Source organism: Physcomitrium patens, chromosome 25 (assembly GCF_059467195.1).
Source record: "Physcomitrium patens ecotype Gransden chromosome 25, ASM5946719v1, whole genome shotgun sequence".
NCBI classification, from domain to species: Eukaryota; Viridiplantae; Streptophyta; class Bryopsida; order Funariales; family Funariaceae; genus Physcomitrium; species Physcomitrium patens.
In genome coordinates, this window is record NC_143434.1 from 7123491 (window position 1) to 7135541 (window position 12051).

Genomic DNA, 12051 nt, shown 5'->3' on the forward strand with positions numbered 1-12051 from the left:
CAGGTTGGGAGGATCCTGTTGAGTCTCTTTCAGTTCATGCATATATTGCTAAGAGCCAACATGAAGCTTTGATGGAAGAAAAAAGACGAGGAAATTTTGATGATACTAGAGAAGGAAATTCTTCTAAGAGGCAAACTCGAGGAGACAAGGCTCGGGAGGCAGCTTCACAAGAATTGCCTGTAAAGGATACCTCAGCATCATTGGGAGAAAAAACAACGGAGACAAAAGATAAGGGCAAATCAATTGCTTATAAGCTACTTTCTGACATTGAAGCGGCAACAAATTTGAAAGGGGTGTTGGAAGAACGTATATTAAACGCTAAGGTGGAATTCACATTGAAAGAAGTCTTGGGAATTGCAAAGAAAGAGTTTCATGATATTATCATTGACAGCATTAAGCAAAAGAGGCAATTAATGAGCGAAACTGGAATGAGTCATGCTATTGATGCAAGAATATGTAGAGATGAAGAAGAGGTTGATATTGGTTACAAGCAACCAACAAATGAAAAGAATGGGTATAATCAACGAGTACGTTTCGAAGATTCTAGTGACAAGGAAATGGAAACTTTGAGCAATTATACTCGAAAGCATTGGGCAAGGGCAACTACTGAGCTATTGGTGAAAGTAGGAGATATAGAAGAACCAATAGTTGCTTTGGTAGACCATGGTTCTGAAATAAATCTCATGTCTAAAGATCTTTATAAGAAGCAAAAATGGCCAATTGATATGGAACATGGATGGGCAATACGAGCAGCTAATAACACACGAGGCGAATTATATGGAGCTTGTCCAGATGTCAAAATTCGGATTGGGGATGTTGCGACGGAGCAACATTTCTTCGTTCAAGATACAACATCTTATCCGTTGATTTTAGGACAACCTTATATCACGGCAACACGGATGGAAACAAAGGTACTTGACGATGGTTCTGCTTATGCAAGGGTACGGAGCGAAGATGGGAGGAAAGCTGTACAATTTCTAACAGTACCTCCTAACCATGAACGGAATCGAGATAGGTTGAGGGAGAAACCATTGCCAAAGATTGTTGAAGGATTTAAGGATTTTGGGGAGGTACCACTGTAAAGCGAGATTATGGAGGTACAAAAGAGGAGGTACTCTTGCGAGATGAAGGTGCCTTTGATGCGAGTTTTATTGGTATATTCGAGAATGGAAATATTTTGTATAAGAAAGTTGAAGATTTTAAAAGAAAAGAAAGAAAAAGATTATATGATATTGAAGGACAGTTATGCAAGATAGGTACATTGCAAGATGATGAGAGGATTTTGGATGTTTATGAAGAAAATGGACTGGAAGATTCATTGGAATTAATTACATCTATTGGGTTAGGGGATAATGATAAGATTGTTGAGATTCATTCGAGAGAGGTTTATACCATGCTTGAATCTTTTCAAGCACCAGAAGTCACAGTAGAGACGAGATATAAAACGGCAGATAAGAAGGTAAAGCCTGTTGCCGGACCATTACCAGAGGGTTCTAAAGAACAAATGGGAGAAGCATCAAAAGAAGCAAGTTTAAGAGATCCAATGAGTATTGGACATCAGTTTATTAAAGAGACTTTTGAAGAATTGAAGATTGGTTCTGATGGTTCTTTATTGCCGGAGGAAATTACTTGCTTCAAAAAGATGTTGGCTAAACAAGGTAGATCGTTTGCCTTCGAATCTCATGAAATTGGGTGTGTGGATCCAAATATTATAACACCTATGGTTATCTTCACTGTACCGCATGTACCTTGGAATCTAAGACCGATTCCAGTACCGAGGGCACATTTACCTAAATTGGTGGAACTATTGAAAGAAAAGATAAAGATGAAAATATTAGAACCTTCATTTGCGCCGTATTCTAGTCGATGGTTTACGGTACCTAAGAAGAATGGGTCACTGCGGTTTATTCAAGATATGCAGCCGGTGAATGCTTTAACTGTCAGGAATGCAGGAATTGGACCTATTGTGGATGAATTTGCTGAGGCGTTTGCTGGAAGGGCGATCTATTCAATGGGTGATTTGTATTCAGGTTATGATCAATTTCAACTTACCGAAGGAAGTAGAGATATGACAACGATGAGAACACCGCTTGGATTGGTTAGAATGTGTACTCTTCCTCAAGGCGCGACCAACTCAGTTGCGCATATGATGAATGGGATGAATAAGGTATTGAGAGATTTTATTCCAGAAAAGACTATGCCTTTTCTGGATGATGTTCCTATAAAAGGGTGCAGAGAAGGAGACAAGGATGAAACTTTAGATACGAGGGGATGTCGCAGATATGTTGTTGATCATATACAAGATTGTGAAAAGATTTTAACTCGGCTTGGAGAAGTTCATCTTACATTATCGGGTATGAAGTCCGTATTTGGAGTGCGAGAGGTTGTAATTGTTGGACATTTATGCGGATCTTACGGAAGAAAACCAGATCCGACTAAAGTTGATGCAATTGGAAGGATGAAAGAAGATTGTGGTTCTTTAACAGAGGTTCGCAGGTTTTTGGGTCCATGTGTATTTTATCGAATCTGGATCCCTCATTTTGCTCACATAACGGATCCATTATATGAACTGTTACGCAAGGGTTACCGATTTGAATGGAAAGAAAGGCATATTCAGGCAATGCAAAGATTGAAGAAATTATTGATGTCACCTCTAATATTGAGGAAGGTTGATTATAAGTGCAATAGACCAGTGATTCTTACTGTAGACGCTAGTCCAATTGCCGTTGGATGGGCGGTGGGTCAAGATGATTCGAATGGGAGTAGATTTGCAGTTCGATTTGGGGCTAAAGTTTTAAGTATTCGTCAGCGTGCATATTCGCAAGTCAAAAGAGAACTTTGGGGAGTCGTTTCGGCTATGAAAGCTGAAAAGGACTATTTGATTGGGGCAGTAGTAGTAATTGAAACAGATTGCTTGCCATTGCTTGGAATGATTATTAACTGTTCAACGCCAGATATTGCAATGTTGAGATGGATTGCTTATATTAAGTCACTAAATCCTGAATTTAAGCATATCACTGGAAAGGACAATTTAGTAGCAGACATGCTATCTCGAGTAAGATACGAGAGGGAGGACGAAATGGTTGAAGACATTGATGATGTCGGATTGAAATTCTATTCAATATCAAATCTCAACAGAGAAGACAAGCTATTTCTTGAAGAATCTTATGAAGGAGAATTATTGGATATTGGTCATTATTTGAATACCTTGTCTAAGTAAGGGAATTAGTCTACAGAAAAATTCAAACAAATAAGAAAAAAAGCATATGGATTTTTACTTCGAGATGGATTCTTATGGAAGAGACCGAAGATAGGAATTGGAATGCCACAACGAGTGATAGGCAAAAGGGAAGAAAAACTAAAATTATTAAAGGAGTTTCATGATAGTTTATGGGCAGGGCATAGAGGAATCTGGGCTACTTTTGCTAAACTCAAGGAACGATATTGGTGGAAAAATATGTATCGAGATGTGCTCTCATTTGTAGAGTCATGTGAAATCTGTCAATCGTATTCTAATATCCGACATCGAGATGGTCTTCATCCTACGTATCCTTTGGCTATTCATTTTAAATGGGTTGTTGATTTGGTTATTATGCCGGTTGGGTTATGGCAGATGAGATATTTGGTTTTAGCTCGTGAAGATTTATCAAATCAAGTAGAAGGAAGAGCATTGAGGACAAAAACTACAGAGGGGATTTGTAGGTTTTTGCTTGAAGATGTCATTTGCCGTTACAGGTGCGTAGGAAAAATCACTGCAGATCGTGGAGAATTAAATGCACAAGAAGCTCGTAAGTTCTTTGAAAAGTGTGGAGTTAAACTATCACTGACTACTGCTTATAATCCGGAAGGGGATGCGAAAAGCGAACGCGGTCACCCGCCGATTGTGAAAGCATTGGTTAAAGCTTGTAATGGGAAGGTTAAAGAGTGGCCACGGCTTTTGTCATTTGCATTATGGGCTGATCGAACAACACATAGTTCGGTGACAGGATATATGCCAGTAGAACTTATGACAGGTCAAAAACCAATTATGCCGATTGAAGAAAAGGTACTTACTTGGAGTATGCTACCATGGGAAGATGGATTGACAAGAGAAGAACTTCTGGCTATTAGGATTCGACAATTGGAGCAAAGAACGGAAGATGTCCAGATAGCATTGGAAAGGTTAAAAAGAGCAAGGTTACAAAACAAGGCGCGATTCGATAAGCAACATCGATTGAGACCAAAAGCAATCGAGGAAGGTGACTGGGTACTTGTTTATGACAATAGTCTGGATAATCAACATAGTACTTTGCGGAAATTTTCAAAACGTTGGTTTGGACCATATGTTGTAACAACTGTTGATGATAATGCGACTTACTCATTACGGGAGTTAGATGGTACAAAATTGAAAATACCAATTGCAGGGAAGAGAGTAAAAATATTTAAACGAAGACACGCAGAGATGAATATGGAAGACCTTAATGAAGGTACAGAGATTCCGCAGCAAGAAGATGAAAGTGATATGGATAATGAAGGTGACGAAGACGAACTGGACAAAGACGTAGGGGATATATTCTGAATCAAACAGCAATTGGGTAAATTGGTGCATACCGGAGGATGCACAAGTTCAGAGGGGGTGGATGTCGTGTTGTAACACGAGTATACAGTGAAAATAAAAAGAAAGGGGAATTTTATTAATATTCAGCTACCTCAAATATTGGGAGCATCGACCAACTCTAGTACAAATACTGAGTGGTCAGGTTTAGTGACTCCGTTACAGTCAGCCGGAGCATACTGAAATGCCCCGTTCGATTCCAATAACGGGAGTCAGCAGGAAGAGAAGGACCAATTCACACGACGGGTTCGAGGAGCCAATTGGATCCAATTTCGATAATCCAATCCGGGTCCTCTTACCCACTATGAGACCTGTATTGGTGGGGCAACCCAATGCAGTCTAGTTACGGGAAATCCAGGTCTTACTACGGGTCTTAGCCAATCTGACGCGAGGACAAATTTGACCCAGTTACGGGAAATCCAGGTCTTACTACGGGTCTTAGCCAATCTGACGCGAGGACCAATTTGACCCAATTACGGGAACATCCAGGTTACTACGGGCATCTTTCCCAAGATAGGACCTGAATTGGTTGGGCGACTCAATGTGGTCCCGATTACGGGGTTCGATTCTGTTTCAGGCTGTCCTGTTCTCTGTGCCGTCTCAGGGAACGTTGTTTTCGGTAAATGGATTTCTTAAAGGCAAAAACGGAGGAGAAAGCTTGACGGCGAGAGCCAATTTCGGATCCAAGCTTGAGGTGGGAGCCAATTCTGGATCTAAGACGGAAGATTGAAGAAATTCAGAGGATAAGGTTAGGTGGGATATAGTTTTGGGGGGTGGGGTTTTTTTTTTTTTGAGGGAAATCGAGGGGGGAGCTAGTTTTCAAGCTTCTGCAAGGTTACCAGTTCGGGTTTTCATTGGAGGTTTTTTGAAGATCAGGGGAATTAGAGAGAGGAGCTTCATGCTTCGGGTCGGGGAATGAAAGACATAGAATTTGGATTTTTCTTCTTCGTAGAGTTTTGGGGAAGACTGAGGCAATCGTTGCTGAAGTCAGTGTTGTAATGGTGAATCAGAATTTTTAAATGAAGTGGGTTTGAATACTCTTGACTGTTTTGTGAAATCGAGTTACGTCTGTGATTGAAGGATTAAAAGGGTGTCTATAGGATTGAGTATGCGGAGTGAATGAAATTTATTGGGTTAATCTAACAAGACAGTCAGTGGATACAAGATCGTAAGTACAAAGCAGTATTGAAGGTTAACAGTTTGGGTTGTACGGGGTTCTCTGTAACGTCTAGAGACCTACCGGCTGGGGCAAAAAGGACTTCAACAAGCAGTCGAAGAGCACCCGTATAGATTTACGGTACATTGTTGCAGTCGTTTATATTCCAGTAGTCAAAAACTGATAGACTGCTTGACTATCGGCGAATCTCCATACTACCTTCTACAGCCAGACGCCCGGCGCGTTCTCGAGCAAGAAAGCACGTAATACGACACCGGTGCAATACACGATGCTGCCAACTCACCCGCTCGGACAGCCAATTCTAGTGAACGAAGTGTTGCATCTGAGGCTTTCGAAAAGAATGCTAATGACGAACATTTTGTGAAGGCTTCAATTTCAAGTGCAGCCCCAATATCAAGTGGGAAGGTTTAACTGTTCATCATGTAAGTTGTTTACGTGTGGCATTCGTGGTCTGCTCATTAGATGGTGAGTATCCCCCGGTCTCACTCCTCGTATGGAACTGCCTACGGATATGCTCCTTACGGATTTGACTACAGACCGAGTCAATCTTACTTGTTATCAGGGGCATGTGTGATATTTGCCCAAGATATTATCAGGGGTATGAGGGGCAATTTTGTGATTATTAAGAATACAGGGGTATTCTTGATATTTCAGCAATCTACATGGGCATTTTTGAAATTTTTTCTAGAAAAATTATTATTCAAAAAAAAACTATTAAGCTAACTACAAAAATTTAGAGAACAATATAAGTTTTCTACTTTGATATATTATATCTTTTACACTTATATATTGAAAAATTCCAAATCCACAAAATTTAAAAAATGTTGATATATGATGTCTTTATAAATGGAATGAAAATATAATGTACAATTTATAAGTAATATAAGATCTAAAATAAAAAAAATTTTGAATTTAGTAATAATTACTTTTTTTTTGAAAATCATTGAAGTAATATAATTAAAATTTATTACCTATGAAAATATTGAGTTGTGAATTTAAGAACTCACAAACTTAGGCATGTGGAACAATATGAGAAATTACAATTTATTATGATATATGTCAGAACTAAAATATCTTTTTGTAGGAAAAATAAAAATAAAAATTATTTATATATTACATTAAAACTAATTAAATTGTATTATATATAAATAACTAATTATATTATCTATAAATAAAAAACTAAATACATTATCTATAAATAAAACACTTTATGTACTTATTAATAAAAATTTATTATGATTACATAAAACCATTTTATTTTCTGCTATTTAATATATTATCCAAGATTGCATCAACAAAATTTTTAATCTATAACTTATCAGTCATGAATTTTTTTTTCTTTATTCGATAAAAGAATAAAACTAATTAATTAATAAAACATGACATAATATTTGATTGTGGACAAATAGATTTTAAATAAGCATATCTATTGAAGTCTAAGAATAACTTTGTTGTGATTGCAATATAATTGAAATACAATTAAATATTATATCTAATTAGCATTATGTATCAAATTTATTAATTAAAAAATTATATATATATATATTTTACAAATAGAGTGCCAATCCAAATTCTTGGTTTTCCTTATAAGAATGCAAAACATAAAGTCACTAACAACTTACCTTCATACTAATGCAAATGAATAAAGTAAAATTAAAAATTAAATTAAAAAATCCAAATTTATATAATAAATTTTAATTTAAATAATATTATTTTTAACAGATATTTTATTTTTTTAGTTTCAATCAATATTTAAATAGAATGAAAGATAAACAAAGATATTTTAAAATAGAATTAAGATATATATATATATATATATATATGATTGATATACTATAACAAGAAAAGATGATATACTTTCTTCTAAGGTTGATTTTTTTTTTTTTTTTTAATACACTTCATCAATTGTACAAAAAATTAATATGTTTTCATTGATTCAGCTTTAAATTTTATTTTGAAATTGAGCTTCAAGCAACCAACATATGTTTTAATAGATATGAAATTTTAAATTGAATAAAAATACATAAATCTTTGTAAGAAATTGATTTTCTACTATGTAGTAATTAAAATATATGTATTTGGCCTTTTGGACTTTTATAATCTGTAGAGAAAAATATTCTAAAATTTAAATTTTATTTACAAAAAATACACATATATATAAATATAAATCAAGACTTATTAAAAAATTAATTTTGTAAGAAAACAACATAAGATTATGAAAATTAATTTTAAAACTTTATATTTAATTAAAAAAATTTAAAAATCAAGAAAGAAGAGGTTTCATAAAAATTAAAATTTTAACTATTTTTTATAGTTAATCTAATCATTATTCCTACTTATTTTATAAATAATTATGTTTAAAAACCTATCTTAAATATTTAAGTATTGCTATTATTAATTTAGAAGTATTAGATTTTTTTGTAATATTAATCAATAATTACACATATTAATTAAGTTGAGTATATAATTTTAATTCACACTTGTAAAAAAATATATGAGACTGAGTATTCATCTTATTTTCAAAAACAAGTAGTGATTTTTAGAGTATACATTTTTTAAAGATCACTCTACTAACCATACCAAAAAAATCACAAGATAAATTCAATGAAATATCAAGACTCAATTTACCTATTCTTGTATTTAATAGCAGCAATAATTTTAAACAAGCAAAGAAATTGTCACTATTATTGTTACCAATTCTGTTCCAAAAATTACCATCATCCACCACTAACAATACTTCTTTAAAGATTTTTTTGCTATTCAAAGAGCAATTTTAAAGAGTAGACTTCAAAAGAGTTGTTTTAGTGTTAGTTTCAAGTGATTTAAATCAACATTGAATTTTTGAGATCTTTTCAGATGATTTCAGATTTTAATAAATTAAATGACGTCTAAATATATAAGAAATTTGTGAATATTGTAGCACATAGTCAAGTAAAAATTTTTGGATTTATAAATGTGCATGTCTTGAATGTTTTTGCAAATTTAAGATCAATCAAATACTTAGATTGAAGTATACTAGAATTTAATTGGATTAGAATCTTAGATATTTAATTTTTAGAGTTAATAAAACTTTCTATAATAATAAGCAATATGCTAGTTTAATTAAAGTTGGATTTTTATAATTTTTTTTAAAAAATAATGAAGTTGGATTTTTTATAATTTTGGAGAGCAATTGAATGGTTTAAAAAAAAAAAAAAATTATTGCTAGAAAATTAACATGAAAGTTAGAGAAGAAAGACAAGCATATTTGAAATGTGTAAAAAGTTTTATTTAAGAGTGAAAATTACATTAATAGTTATTGAAGTTTTAAGCTTGCTACAAGGATCTGGTTAGGATTTACATAGGATTTCATTAATATTTTATTAGGATTTTTTAAAAATTTATTTTGGATTTAATTAGAAGTTACTTAAAAATTGATTAGGATTTATTTCACTTTTAATAAAGATTTGGTTAAAATTTGATTAAGTTTTAATTGAAATTTGATCAATATTTAATTAAAAATTGATTAAGGTTTAATTATAATTTAATAAAAATTTACTTACGATTTATTGAGAATTTATTTAGATTTTTTAAAGTATTTTTTAAAATATCATTAAATCTCTTTATGATTTTTTTTGAAATTCTTTAAGCTTTCTTATTATTCTTTTAGAATTTCTTTCTTTAAAATTGGTTGAGGTTAATAGGAACTTATAAAGGATTATACTAGAATTATTAGAGCCTTTTTTGTTGCAATTTTTAATTTATCTTCTAAAACCAAGTATAGAATAGGTAAATAAACTTTGTGGTAAGTTACTGGTTGATTATTGATAATCTTGAGAATTAGACTGATAGTTAGGCAGTTTAGTTGGTAATAGTAGGTTGATAGTGGAATAAATGGTTAAGAATTCAAAGGATCATAACCTTTGAAATCCATTGGCTGATGGTCCATCTTTTGGTAGGATAAAGAAGTTGAGGAAAGGGAGATTGGGGCCAAACTGTGATAGTTGTAAGCCGGGGCAAGCTTGGTGCTACTTGATTATGTTTCTTTGTTATTGACGAGTAATAGATAGTTTCTGAATATTGAAAAGTTAGTCTGAAGTGCTAGACTGTGACAGTCGTAAGTCGAGATATTGAATTTTGTGTGATGAATTAAGAAATTGAATACAATAGGTCAACTGAAGATCAGTAATTGAATATATATAAACCACAAAGAAAGTAAGTGGGAGATGAACGGATAAGAATATGGAAGTATTATTGAATTGATAGTCATAGAATGGATTAGGTGTTGAATTAAGACGGAAGTAGTAAGCCTTGGTGTTTTGTAGTTTGATAATTGATTTCAGATAGCTCGAGTATAGTCAATTGTGACATTAATAGACCCAATTCATATAACGAGTCTTTTCCCATATTTGAACCCACCTCTATTAGTTCAATTGCTTTGGTATATTGAAGCTTGAACACTATGAGAACAATACCAAGTATCTAGTGCATTTTCAAGTAAGATAATATATTATATATCATTGTTGGTTCAAATCCACAATGTTAGAATTCCATTTTTTTAAATAAAAAAATCTAAATATTAATACATTGTCGTAATACGTGAAGAGTTTATTAAATATATTAAAATACATGAAGTGTAGCTTGAAAGTGCACTAGGCACCTAGCTATAGAAGGTAGAATAGAAATTATAATAATAAAATCCTAATTCTAATAGAATACTAAATAAACTCTAATTAAACCTTAATAATGCTAAATAAGATTTAATCGAATTTAAAAAGAAACCTTAAAGAAATTACAAAAGAAACTATAAGAAATCTTAAAGAAGTTGAAAGATAATCCATAATAAATCTTAAAAGAATTCTTAAGAAGTACTAAATAAATATTAAAATAATCACAATATATCTTAAATAAATCTCAATTAAGTTCTAATTTAATCCGAGTAAAAATATTAATAGACTTTAATCAAATCCTAAAAAAATCCTAAATCTTAAACCAAACCTTAGACAAATTCTAATCAAATCTTAAATCCTAAAGCAAATCCTAATAAAATCCTAAATCCTAAATCAAGCCCTAGATAAATCCTAATCAAATCCTAAACCGTTAATCAAATCCTAACCAAATCCTAGATCCTAAACTAAAATCTAACTAAATCCTAAACCTTAAATTAAATCCTAATCAAATCTTAAATTCTAAACCAAATCCTAATCAAATCCTAAATCCTAAATTAAATCATAAGATAGTTTAGAACCTCAATATCTTTTGATTAAATTATTGATCTTATTTAAAATTTTATGAACCTTTCAATATCTTAATTAAAAATAAGTATAATAAATTTAAAGACAATCGCACTTACCAAATAGAAGAAAAATCCTAAAATCTGCTCAGTTGTTGATTGGTTTTTTTTTTCAATGTTGATATTAATGTTTTAGTCCTAATATCTCCCTTTTGCATTATGAAGTTAATCTCAAATTTCTCATATATATATGAAAACAAGTCTACTACCTATATACATAACTTTCATTCCAATCCAATTAGTAGATTGTAAGAAATCTTAGAAATCCTCACTTGACCTAAAATTCTACTTTCTAAGACCTTGACCTACTTAAACCTCAATAACCCTCAATTCAACTCTTAAATCAAGATAAAATTCTCAAAACATATTAAGTACAACTATAATCATTGATCCACAAAATTTTATATGTAGATCTACTACAAAACTCCTGAAACTATCTCAAATGTCAACCTTCTTTTATTTCACAAAAATCCGAGTCATCTAAAATAATCTTATTTTTAGAAGGCTCTTACAAAGTTATTACAAATCCAAATCATACAAAATCAATGCTCATAAAAAACTTCTCAAGTTTGCTATCATATTTCATTCTTTGATCTCTAAAAGAACCCTGAAGTCACCGTAGGTGTCTAGTTTTGTGTCTTGGGATCTGATTTCGACTTAGGTTGACAACACGTCCTTTTTCGATATCAATTCTTGGCTTTTTGAGATAAATTTTACTATAATCTATTCTTAACTCTTTCCTATACATGCATATAGCATTTAATTTTCAAATTTATTTTTTTTTGTTTTATTTATGGTTCTACAAAGAAATAGAAGGCTATTTTATAAAAAGTAATATTAGTACTTTTTAGTTTTATTACCCTTTTGACTATTATCTATATTTCTAAGATAATTTGCTATAATATTTTGAACTAAGATCTTCTATAGTATAATAATTTTCATATTCTTTTATTCATCAACTGTGTTACTCCATGAAAATGTCTACTATTGCACATAATCTATCACGGC